Raw genomic sequence first — 11,772 nt, forward strand, 5'->3', positions numbered from 1 at the left:
TAAGACTCATGTTTCTAACCACTGAAATTTAAAGTAACAGATGCTTCAGTAATGGGAAGACTTCTAAATTAAACTAAGTCTTATGGTTGTATGCTGTCACTATTCTAGAAATATTCCTAGTCTTAGAAATAGTCACTCAGATATTCTTTGTGTTATAATTATTAGTTTTCCTTTAAGAAACCAAAACTACCGGTGAAAAAGTAAAATGAGGTCTATGAAGTTTTAAAATAATCATAAAATATAACTTAGTGAATTGTCTTACTGAATGTTTTACACATAAGTTATTGGGCTCAATACAGGGGTGGAATTGTTTGGCCTGAGTTTTACAGGAGGTCATATTTGGTGATCTAATGGACCCTTTTGGGCTTGAAGTCTATGAATCCACTTCCCCTCTTAGATACACATATAAGAGATCAAATTTTCAAGGTTGGAATTTTTCAGTGAAGAACCATGTCAACTTTCTAAAAAAATAAGTGGGTAGGATGAGTAAAAAGCAAAGAATAAAGACAACAAAAGGAAAAAAACAAACAAACAAAATCACAAACCAGTATAAGGAGTTTTCTGTCAGTTGCATTTCAGTTGAGTATAAAATACCAGAGTATGGCCTGAGCCATACCTCTATCTAACCCCAAAATACTTCAATGACCCTAACAGTGTAGCCCAGGGATCGGCAACCTTTAGCACACGGCCCGTCAGGGAAATCCGCTGGTGGGCCGGGATGGTTTGTTTACCTGCTGCGTCCGCAGGTTCAGCCGATCACAGCTCCCACTGCACACGGTTCACTGTTCCAGGCCAATAGGGGCTGTGGGAAGCAGCACGGCGTGGGCCGAGGGATGTGTTGGCCGCCACTTCCCACAGCCCCCATTGGCCTGGAACGGTGAACCGCAGCCAGTGGGAGCTGTGATTGGCCGAACCTGCGGACGCTGCAGGTAAACAAACTGTCCCGGCCCGCCAGCGGATTTCCCTGGCGGGCTGCTTGCTAAAGGTTGCCGATCCCTGGTGTAGCCCTTTGCAAACATCCCTCTTTTTCCTAATATACTTCCTTATCAGCTTAACCCCCATGTGATTCTGGTCACTTCAAAGAAAAGGAGTTTTCTAACCAGCAAAAGAAGAAAGAGACTAAAACCATACACACCCATTCAACCCGATACATCCCCCAGACACACTGACACTGACCTGTTTCCTGTCCTATACATCTCTGCCACCTTATCTAGTTGGTGATTGTGCACCCTCAATCAAGCTTTTAATTCTCATTAAATATTACCTGGCAAACTAACTGTGTGTCACAGGTAAGACAAAGGTAGAAAGCTAAGTTCCCTCTAAGCTGTGCGGCTGCGTAGCAGCTTATGATGCCTCTCCCCCAGCCCTGGACCTGCCGCGGCTGAGAGAGAGGCAGCCCTCCCCTAGCCCCAGCAAGGCCTGGACCTGCTGTGGATGGGGAAGAAGTGCCCCTCCTCTCCCCCAGCCCACATGCTGCTGTGGGGAGAGAGAGCTTGGGGGAGTTCTCTCTCTCCCTGCCATAGCCCCAGGGCAGCCTGCACCCGAAACCCCTCATCCCTGGCCCTACCCCAGAGCCCACACCCCAGCTGGAGCCCTCCCCCCCTCCCCCGCCCCAGCACAGAGCCTTTCATCCCCGGCTGCTCCCCAGAGCCCGCACCCCCAGCTGGAGCACTCAACCCCTGCACCCCAACCCTCTGCCCCAGTCCTGAGCCCCCTCTCACACTCCAACCCCCTCAGTCCCACAACATTAATTTTCTTATGTACACCAGTATGGGAGTGATGTGTCGCACATCACCTCCATATTGGTGCACATAACAAAATTCATTCTGTACAGGTGTGGTAAAAATTAGAGAGAACACTGTTAGAGAGACCTGCTATTCAGGAGTAAAAATGGTAAGTGCTATGGGAGAGGTGTTATAATGATGACAGGCACAGCACTTCTTATCTAACGATCCTATAGCACTCAGCAGACTTTAATTCTCACTAAATATTACCTGGCAAACTAGCTGTGTGTCACAGGTAAGACAAAGGTAGAGAGATAAGTTCCCGCCAAGCTACTCGGCCGTGCAGCAGCCTATTATGCGCTTTAAAGAGATCACTGAAATATAGCCACCTCTAGGGATGGAGAATGGCAGATTTAAGAGTGTAAATCAAAATTATGCAAGGAATCAGGACAGAAAGTGAGGAATATTTGAATCAATGGATACTACGTGAGAAATGAAGGGGGGAACAGAAAGGAATAAGCCTATTGGAATTTAATCAGGATACAGGGAATAAGGTTCTTGTAAGAAATGCCATTAGGTCAGAACCACAGCTGTATATCTCATCTGAAGGATAGAACCCCTATGAGTATGCTGGCTCCTATAATAATACATTATAATTAACTTTTTTATTATAAAATGCTTCTGATTCATATAGCACCCTTCCTTGAAGGAAACACTGGGGTGAATTCCCGCCCATTACTCTCTAGTGACTTGACCAGGATTTTACTCCACCTGTATGGATTTGGGAAGTGGGTTTTTTTGTTTGTTTGTTTTGCAAGGTTGACAACTTTCTCATTTTTGTTTGTTTGTTTTTTCATTTTTGTTTTGGTAACGTGTTCAGAAGCACTGAGGTAGATCGCTTCATTTTCCAAGGTACCTGCGGTGATTCCATTTAGGCTCCTATAATATACAGTATTTAAAAAAAAGAGAATGAGACTCTTATTCTGTTTAAACAGGATTCTTAATTCTGAAATAGCTGTTATAACATAACATCATAAAGTTTCTTGTTGAGTCATTTTCTATAAAACACAAAGTGGGTTTTATACAACTTTTTTTTCCCCTTGAGTGCTTAGGGAAAATTCTTGACACAAAGCCTTCATTGGCAATCACCATCTGTCTCTGTGTGGCTGGCAGGTGCTAATTGGCAAAAGTGAAGGGAGTCTGGAATAAACACATAGCTCAGTATAGCCAGCCCTGTTCAGCTGCAAAAAGAAAGTTCTTTGAACTTTTACTGGCTGTTCATCAAATCAAGCTTTTCAGGGCAACAAATGCTTAGCTTTGTAGCAGTGTTAAGAGGACAATATTTGTAGCTGTGGGGTTCTGACAAAGTGTACTGGCTTAGTTTCCTGATAGTTTTTATTGTGAAAGAAATGAATTTAATCAGTGATACAGTTTAAGCTGTTAATGTACCTTTTGTTTTAACACTTACTGTTTCATGGGAACTACTTTGGTTCGTAAGATGTAGAAATAGTGTTTTTGATTTAGGACATAGAGACTAAAGTGTACTGTGTACATTGTTACAAAGCTCTAATTTCACTGAGAGTTTCTTCAAAGCTGAAATCACAATGTTGTTGTTGTGTATGTATTTTTTTTTTGTATGTTAACGGCCATATTCAGGTTTCAGAGTAGCAGCCGTGTTAGTCTATATCCGCAAAAAGAACAGGAGTACTTGTGGCACCTTAGAGACTAACAAATTTATTAGAGCATAAGCTTTCGTGGACTACAGCCCACTTCTTCGGATGCATATGCATATGCAAGCTTATGCTCTAATAAATTTGTTAGTCTCTAAGGTGCCACAAGTACTCCTGTTCTTTTTGCGGCCATATTCAGGTGGCTTTATCTATGTTGAATAGGACCTTACTGACCCCTAATCTGCATGTAGTCCTGTTATGGGCTGTAGGATTAATCATGGAGTAAGGTCCAACTCCGTTTAATATTGGTAGAATCGTGCCTACATGTCTTTCAGCCTATAGTAAACTTCTTTAAGATGTTAATACATTAAGGTGATAAGCTTTTTGTATTTTGTTTTTTTTAAACAGCCTCTAATTTTTCAGTTGCACTTAATTGGGGGCATGACCATAGTATTTAGATGGCATAACTATCTCATTGTTCCTGCAAATCATATATATAAATGGTATTGCTTTTGTCCCCAATCTGAAAGTTGAATTGGGCCCCTTCAAAAGTTCGTCCTAAGAAATATCTTTCAAAATGTGTCTCACACATAGCTGTATTTAATTACAATATCATATTTAGAATGATCATGCAGTATGCTATAAAAATTGTGGTTTACTGGTATTTAAACTGCTAGATAATACAAATACAATTTTCCAGGTCTAATAATATTGATTCTTGAGGAAAAGTTCTTCAGAACTTAGTGGAAAAGTATAATCATTTTATAAGTGTTTAGCTATCCTTTTTGAACTTCAGCAATGTGATCCAATGGTTAGAGCAGTGGACTGGGACTCTGGAGATCTGGGATCTATTCCCAGCTGTGTTTCTGTGCGCTAAGTCTCTGTGCGTCTGTCCTCACTTCCCATCCTTTGTGTTTCCTTGCCTTGGTAGGGTGGGATTTTCAAAGGTGCCTAAGGGAATTGAATGTGAATTTCATTGGTATTTGGAGGCCTAAATCCAAATGGTTGGATGTTCCTTAGAAAATCCCAGCCTTAGATTATTAATTCTTCACAGCAGGGACTGTCTCTCCATAAGTATTTGTAGAGCACAAGGCACAATGAGCCCCACGTCTTGGTTGGAGGCTTCTAGGCCCAATAATAATAATAGCATATAGAACTTATATAATATAGAATTATAGATCTCATCCATAGCCCATAGAACTTTATGGATTGATTTCCTTTCTAGGGTCTCTTTGAACCATTCGCTAAACTTTTATACATGTGTACAATAATTTCTTCAGAATCTCATTGCGTTTCTGAGGTTGGAGAATTTCTAAAGAATTTTGCCTCTGTTAAATTCTATGTATATTAGATAATGTTGTTGTAAATCATTAAAAGTCTGAAAAAAAAATTGTGGAGGGAAACTGACTCTAAATGAACAACAATATAGTCAGCTAAAGAATTCTAGTTCACTTTTGAATGTTCTTATCTTTAGACATGATCAACTACATATGTGTGGGGTGTCACTGGCCTGCAGAAGAAATTGCCTTCAGTTATAGAATCATAGAATCATAGAATATCAGGGTTGGAAGGGACCTCAGGAGGTCATCTAGGCCAACCCCCTGCTCAAAGCAGGACCAATTCCCAACTAAATCATCCCAGCCAGGGCTTTGACAAGCCTGACCTTAAAAACCTCTAAAGAAGGAGATTCTACCACCTCCCTAGGTAACCCATTCCAGTGCTTCACCACCCTCCTAGTGAAAAAGTTTTTCCTAATATCCAACCTAAACCTCCCCAACTGCAACTTGAGACCATTACTCCTTGTTCTGTCATCAGGTACCACTGAGAACAGTCTAGATCCATCCTCTTTGGAACCCCCTTTCAGGTAGTTGAAAGCAGCTATCAAATCCTCCCTCATTCTTCTCTTCTGCAGACTAAACAATCCCAGTTCCCTCAGCCTCTCCTCATAAGTCATGTGTTCCAGCCCCCTAATAATTTTTGTTGTCCTCCGCTGGACTCTTTCCATTTTTTCCACATCCTTCTTGTAGTGTGGGGCCCAAAACTGGACACAGTACTCTAGATGAGGCCTCACCAATGTCGAATAGAGGGGAATGATCACTTGCCTCGATCTGCTGGCAATGCTCCTACTAATGCAGCCCAATATGCCGTTAGCCTTCTTGGCAACAAGGGCACACTGTTGACTCATATCCAGCTTCTCATCCACTGTAACCCCTAGGTCCTTTTCTGCAGAACTGCTGCCTAGCCATTCGGTCTCTAGTCTGTAACAGTGCATGGGATTTTTCCATCCTAAGTGCAGGACTCTGCACTTGTCCTTGTTGAACCTCATCAGGTTTCTTTTGGCGCAATCCTCTAATTTGTCTAGGTCTCTCTGTATCCTATCCCTACCCTCAAGCGTATCTACCACTCCTCCCAGTTTAGTGTCATCTGCAAAATTGCTGAGAGTGCAGTCCACGCCATCCTCCAGATCATTAATGAAGATATTGAACAAAACTGGCCCCAGGACCGACCCCTGGGGCACTCCACTTGAAACCGGCTGCCAACTAGACATCGAGCCGTTGATCACTACCCGTTGAGCCCGACGATCTAGCCAGCTTTCTATCCACCTTATAGTCCATTCATCCAGCCCATACTTCTTTAACTTGCTGGCAAGAATACTGTGGGAGACTGTATCAAAAGCTTTGCTAAAGTCAAGGAATAACACATCCACTGCTTTCCCCTCATCCACAGAATCAGTTATCTCCTCATAGAAGGTAATTAGTTTAGTCAGGCATGACTTGCCCTTGGTGAATCCATGCTGACTGTTCCTGATCACTTTCCTCTCCTCTAAATGCTTCAGAATTGATTCCTTGAGGACCTGCTCCATGATTTTTCCAGGGACTGAGGTGAGGCTGACTGGCCTGTAGTTCCCCGGATCCTCCTCCTCTTTTTTAAAGATGGGCAGTACATTAGCCTTTTTCCAGTCATCTGGGACCTCCCCCGATCGCCATGAGTTTTCAAAGATAATGGCCAATGGCTCTGCAATCACATCCGCCAACTGCTTTAGCACCCTCGGATGCAGAGCATCCGGCCCCATGGACTTGTGCTCGTCCAGTTTTTCTAAATAGTCCCGAACCTCTTCTTTCTCCACAGAGGGCTGGTCACCTTCTCCCCATACTGTGCTGCCCAGTGCAGCAGTCTGGGAGCTGACCTTGTTCGTGAAGACAGAGGCAAAAAAATCATTGAGTACATTAGCTTTTTCCACATCCTCTGTTAGTAGGTTGCCTCCCTCATTCAGTAAGGGGCCCACACTTTCCATGACTTTCTTCTTGTTGCTAACATACCTGAAGAAACCCTTCTTGTTACTCTTAACATCTCTTGCTAGCTGCAACTCCAAGTGTGATTTGGCCTTCCTGATTTCACTCCTGCATGCCTGAGCAATATTTTTATAGTCCTCCCTGGTCATTTGTCCAATCTTCCACTTCTTGTAAGCTTCTTTTTTGCGTTTAAGGTCAGCAAGGATTTCACTGTTAAGCCAAGCTGGCTGCCTGCCATATTTACTGTTCTTTCTACACATTGGGATGTTTTTTTCCTGCAACCTCAGTAAGGATTCTTTAAAATACAGCCAGCTCTCCTGGACTCCTTTCCCCCTCATGTTATTCTCCCAGGGGATCCTGCCCATCAGTTCCCTGAGGGAGTCAAAGTCTGCTTTTCTGAAGTCCAGGGTCCGTATTCTGCTGCTTTCCTTTCTTCCTTGTGTCAGGATCCTGAACTCGACCATCTCATGGTCACTGCCTCCCAGGTTTCCATCCACTTTTGCTTCCCCTACTAATTCTTCCCAGTTTGTGAGCAGCAGGTCTAGAAGAGCTCTGCCCCTAGTTGGTTCCTCCAGCACTTGCACCAGGAAATTGTTCCCTACACTTTCCAAAAACTTCCTGGATTGTCTGTGCACCACTGTATTGCTCTCCCAGCAGATATCAGGGTGATTAAAGTCTCCCATGAGAACCAGGGCCTGCGATCTAGTAACTCCTGCTAGTTGCCGGAAGAACGCCTCGTCCACCTTATCCCCCTGGTCTGGTGGTCTATGGCAGACTCCCACCACAACATCACCTGTGTTGCTCATACTTCTAAACTTAATCCAGAGACTCTCAGGTTTTTCTGCAGTTTCATACCGGAGCTCTGAGCAGTCATACTCCTCTCTTACATACAATGCAACTCTCCCACCTTTTCTGCCCTGCCTGTCCTTCCTGAACAGTTTATATCCATCCATGACAGTAGTCCAGTCATGTGAGTTATCCCACCAAGTCTCTGTTATTCCAATGACATCGTAGTTCCTTGACTGTGCCAGGACTTCCAGTTCTCCCTGCTTGTTTCCCAGGCTTCTTGCATTTGTGTATAGGCACTTAAGATAACTCGCTGATTGTCCCGCTTTCTCAGTCTGAGACAGGAGTCCTCCCCTCTTGCAATCTCCTGCTCGTGCTTCCTCCCGGTATCCCATTTCCCCACTTACCTCAGGGCTTTGGTCTCCTTCCCCCGGTGAACCTAGTTTAAAGCCCTCCTCACTAGGTTAGCCAGCCTGCTTGCGAAGATGTTCTTCCCTCTCTTCGTTAGGTGGAGCCCGTCTCTGCCTAGCAGTCCTCCTTCTTGGAACACCATCCCATGGTCGAAGAATCCAAAGCCTTCTCTCCGACACCACCTGCGTAGCCATTCATTGACTTCCACAATTCGATGGTCTCTACCCAGGCCTTTTCCCTGCACAGGGAGGATGGACGAGAACACCACTTGCGCCTCAAACTCCTTTATCCTTCTTCCCAGAGCCACGTAGTCTGCAGTGATCCACTCAAGGTCATTCTTGGCAGTATCATTGGTGCCCACGTGGAGAAGCAGGAACGGGTAGCGATCCGAGGGCTTGATGAGTCTCGGCAGTCTCTCTGTCACATCGTGAATCCTAGCTCCTGGCAAGCAGCAGACCTCTCAGTTTTCTCGGTCGGGGCAGCAGATAGATGACTCAGTCCCCCTGAGGAGGGAGTCCCCGACCACCACCATCCTCCTCCTTCTCTTGGGAGCGGTGGTCGTGGAACCCCCATCCCTAGGACAGTGCATCTCATGCCTTCCAGTCGGCGGAGTCTCCTTCTGCTCCCTTCCCTCAGATGTATCATCTACTCTACTCTCCGCATTAGTACCTGTGGAGAGAACATGAAAACGGTTGCTCACCTGTATCTCTATTGCTGGTACATGGACACTCCTCTTCCTTCTTCTGGAGGTCACATGCTGCCAATTTTCTTCACCATCCCTCAGTCCGCTCTGCGCAACCTGCTCCAATTCTTCAGAACGCTGTGCCAGTAGAAGCATATCCTGACATCTGTCCAGGAAATCTTCATTTTCTCGTATGCAACCTGCTCCAATTCTTCAGAACGTTGTGCCAGTAGAAGCATATCCTGACGTCTGTCCAGGAAATCTTCATTTTCTCGTATGCAACGCAGAGTCGATACTTGTTTCTCCAGACCTCGAACCTTCTCTTCCAATATGGAGACCAGCTTGCACTTTGTACGGACAAAGTCGCTTCTGTCCTGTGGAAGAAAGACAAACATGGCACAACCTGTGCAGGTTACAACAACTGAACGCTCACCTTCCATATCACCTTCCTTCTAAGAGCTTCCTCAGCTGTTGCAGCAACTCACAGAAGCCTGCGAGATGTAAGGCTCAGTGGGCTCTCCGCAGGCGAATTCCCAGGCAAACTCCCTCTGTTAGCCTCCGCTGTTTGCCGCCAAATTGTGTTGAGTTTCTGCAAAAAAGTTGCACTTTTCGCCACTAAAATTACCATGATTTTACTTAATTTACAGTGAAAATGTATTTTCATGTACAGAGACCTTTCTAGTATTCATTGAAAATCTGAGGCATGAATTTGTAATAAAATTGTGAGGCCCATTTTTGGAACATTAGTTAGAGCTTCCCTTCTTGTTTTTGAAAAACTAAGGGTTCAACTGCACCAGGTGGAAAAGGCACAAGGTCTTTCCTGCTTGTGCCCCAGCATAAGGCCAGGCACAATGACAGTGCTTATATGACAGTTACCATCTTGGCTGACACACTGGGAATTGAAACAGGGATTTCTATAGCTAAAAGCATAAGCAGCTAAAGCTTAAGCTATGAAAATACAGGCTCTATAGCTGGGTCTGTAACAAATATGAGCATGGAAACCATTACACTGCGTTTAGACAGGAGACACTTTGCACACCCTCTCATTAAAGTGTATGAAAACTGGTGTTGCATGGCATGCCAAAGATGACAGCACAGAGCCCTTTAAATTTAATTTCTGAAATGACTTGCTGCATCGCTCTGAAATGCTTATGAGAAAGAACATCTGTTATTCCTCCTCTAAGCATGTCTCCTCTCATCTTCTTTGAATGAATACATTGAATCAATCCAATTGTTTGATGGCGACTGAGGAAGAAGTTTAATCAAATGGCTTTTAAGGTAGGAACAATCACAGATTAACACTGACAAGCAAGAATTATTGCCTAAAATCATGAAGGGAGTCAAAATTATGTAGAAACAAAGGGGCGTGTTTTTTTTCTCTGATGTAATGCAGCATTTCCTCCCCAGATCCAAGGCTTAATTTTTGTAATAGTTTTAGAGAACATAAATGAACAGGACTTTTTATAGGTCTTGGCTATCTACTCTCATTTCAGACTTCATTCACTGAGAGGATTTTCTCTTTCTGGACCCATTAAATATCTTCACGCGCCAAGATCTTTGACTCACTACTAGTGAAATCTGAATACTCTTGGACAAGGATAACTAGTGGACCTGACCCAATCAGTAATATACATTTTAAGCACTAAGCTAAATCTAAGGGCCTGAAGACTCAAAGTCCTTGCAGATGAGCTGGATGTCCTTGGCTGTCTTCTAGCACAGGTAGCTTTGGGTATGAATATCATTTTGAAATATCTACAGACATTTAATCAGTAGTTTGGCCTTCATCTGTGAGCCGCACATCAGCATTTTACCAACAGCTGTGAAGAAAAGACAGTTTATCTATATATATATATATATATCATATAAATTATTTCAGGAGGGGAACATGGCACCTAAATAAAAAATAAATAGAACTGTTTCTCTGCTCTACCACTGTTCTGCTAGAACCTCTGCTCATGTCTAATGTAATCTAACGATGCTGAACAGAGACATCAGGGACCTTTTTATAGAGATCTGGTTATGTATCAAGTTGATGAGAATTGTGGCAAGTTGAGTGTCACAAGGAATCTTATATTCCTATATATTTTCCCCCCATGATTGTTGTTTTGACTAAAGGAGCAAGCAGCTAAAGAGTTTTTAAAATGTGGGGGAGTGGCAGGGGCTATGAAAAATCAGAAATGTCACATGTCATTGCATTTAATAGAGAGTGAACTACTGGTTCTCAGCAGCAACAGCACTGGTAACTTTGGAATTTGTTTAACACTCAATTCGCATAGTCCTAAAAATAAATCAGTCTTGAAACATTCGCTGTGCCAATGTGCATCCACGCTTATTTTTTAGGCCCCGAAGTGTGGTCTCATTTTTTTATTTTAACAGTTTGGGGATTATTACGGACATTGTCAACCAGATTTAGGGCTGACCGAGGATCCTTGTTCTGAAATGATTTTCCTTAGTATATTGGTCCAGAGCAGACATGTGCCCAGGGGGTGTGTACTCAAATCATTGATTTTTCTTTATGACTTAGTCTATTTCACGTTGCTGGTAGCAACCTTGAAGGCAAAGAATGGCTTTGTTGAGCGCTACAATCCCTTTGGAGCTAAGCTTTTAAGAAGGGTGGCTGTTATGAAAGTCAGATTTTGTTAGTACGTGATGGGCATATTGAAGGGAACTGTTATAATTCCAGTTTTGTTTGAGGGCTGGTGTCGACAACAAATGGCTGTTACCAAAGATTCTCATTTTGTTCCTGCTCACCATCTACAAGAAAGAGTTGGCGTGTTCTTTAGTGCCTTGGCAACTATCTGTGGGTGGGTCACATAACTCAATATAGGATGCTTGCCAAGTGCACCCAGATTTTTTGAGAATTAGCTACAGCAATGAAGGCAGGCATCTACTAAGCCAATGTCCATCCCTACAAACACCAGGAACTTTAGAGGCTGTGGATACTGTGCAGCATCTGTGGAAAAGCTGTATATAATTTGACCTCATCTGGTGACAATTATGAAAAAATAGCAGCAAGTCTGAATGAACTGGTTGTATCTTCATCTATTATACTCAGTACACACCGTTTGCATCCTGGAAAAGACCAAGGATAGAGGGCGTGTGATCAACTTATATGGGTAATATTTTATTTCCAATTTGGGCAATATGGAGATGTAGCTGAAAGAAGGAACAAAATTTGTTTACTGTGCTATCCAAATACCTTTTTT

The sequence above is a fragment of the Chrysemys picta genome, chromosome 1 (assembly GCF_011386835.1).
Source record: "Chrysemys picta bellii isolate R12L10 chromosome 1, ASM1138683v2, whole genome shotgun sequence".
Lineage (NCBI taxonomy): Eukaryota > Metazoa > Chordata > Testudines > Emydidae > Chrysemys > Chrysemys picta.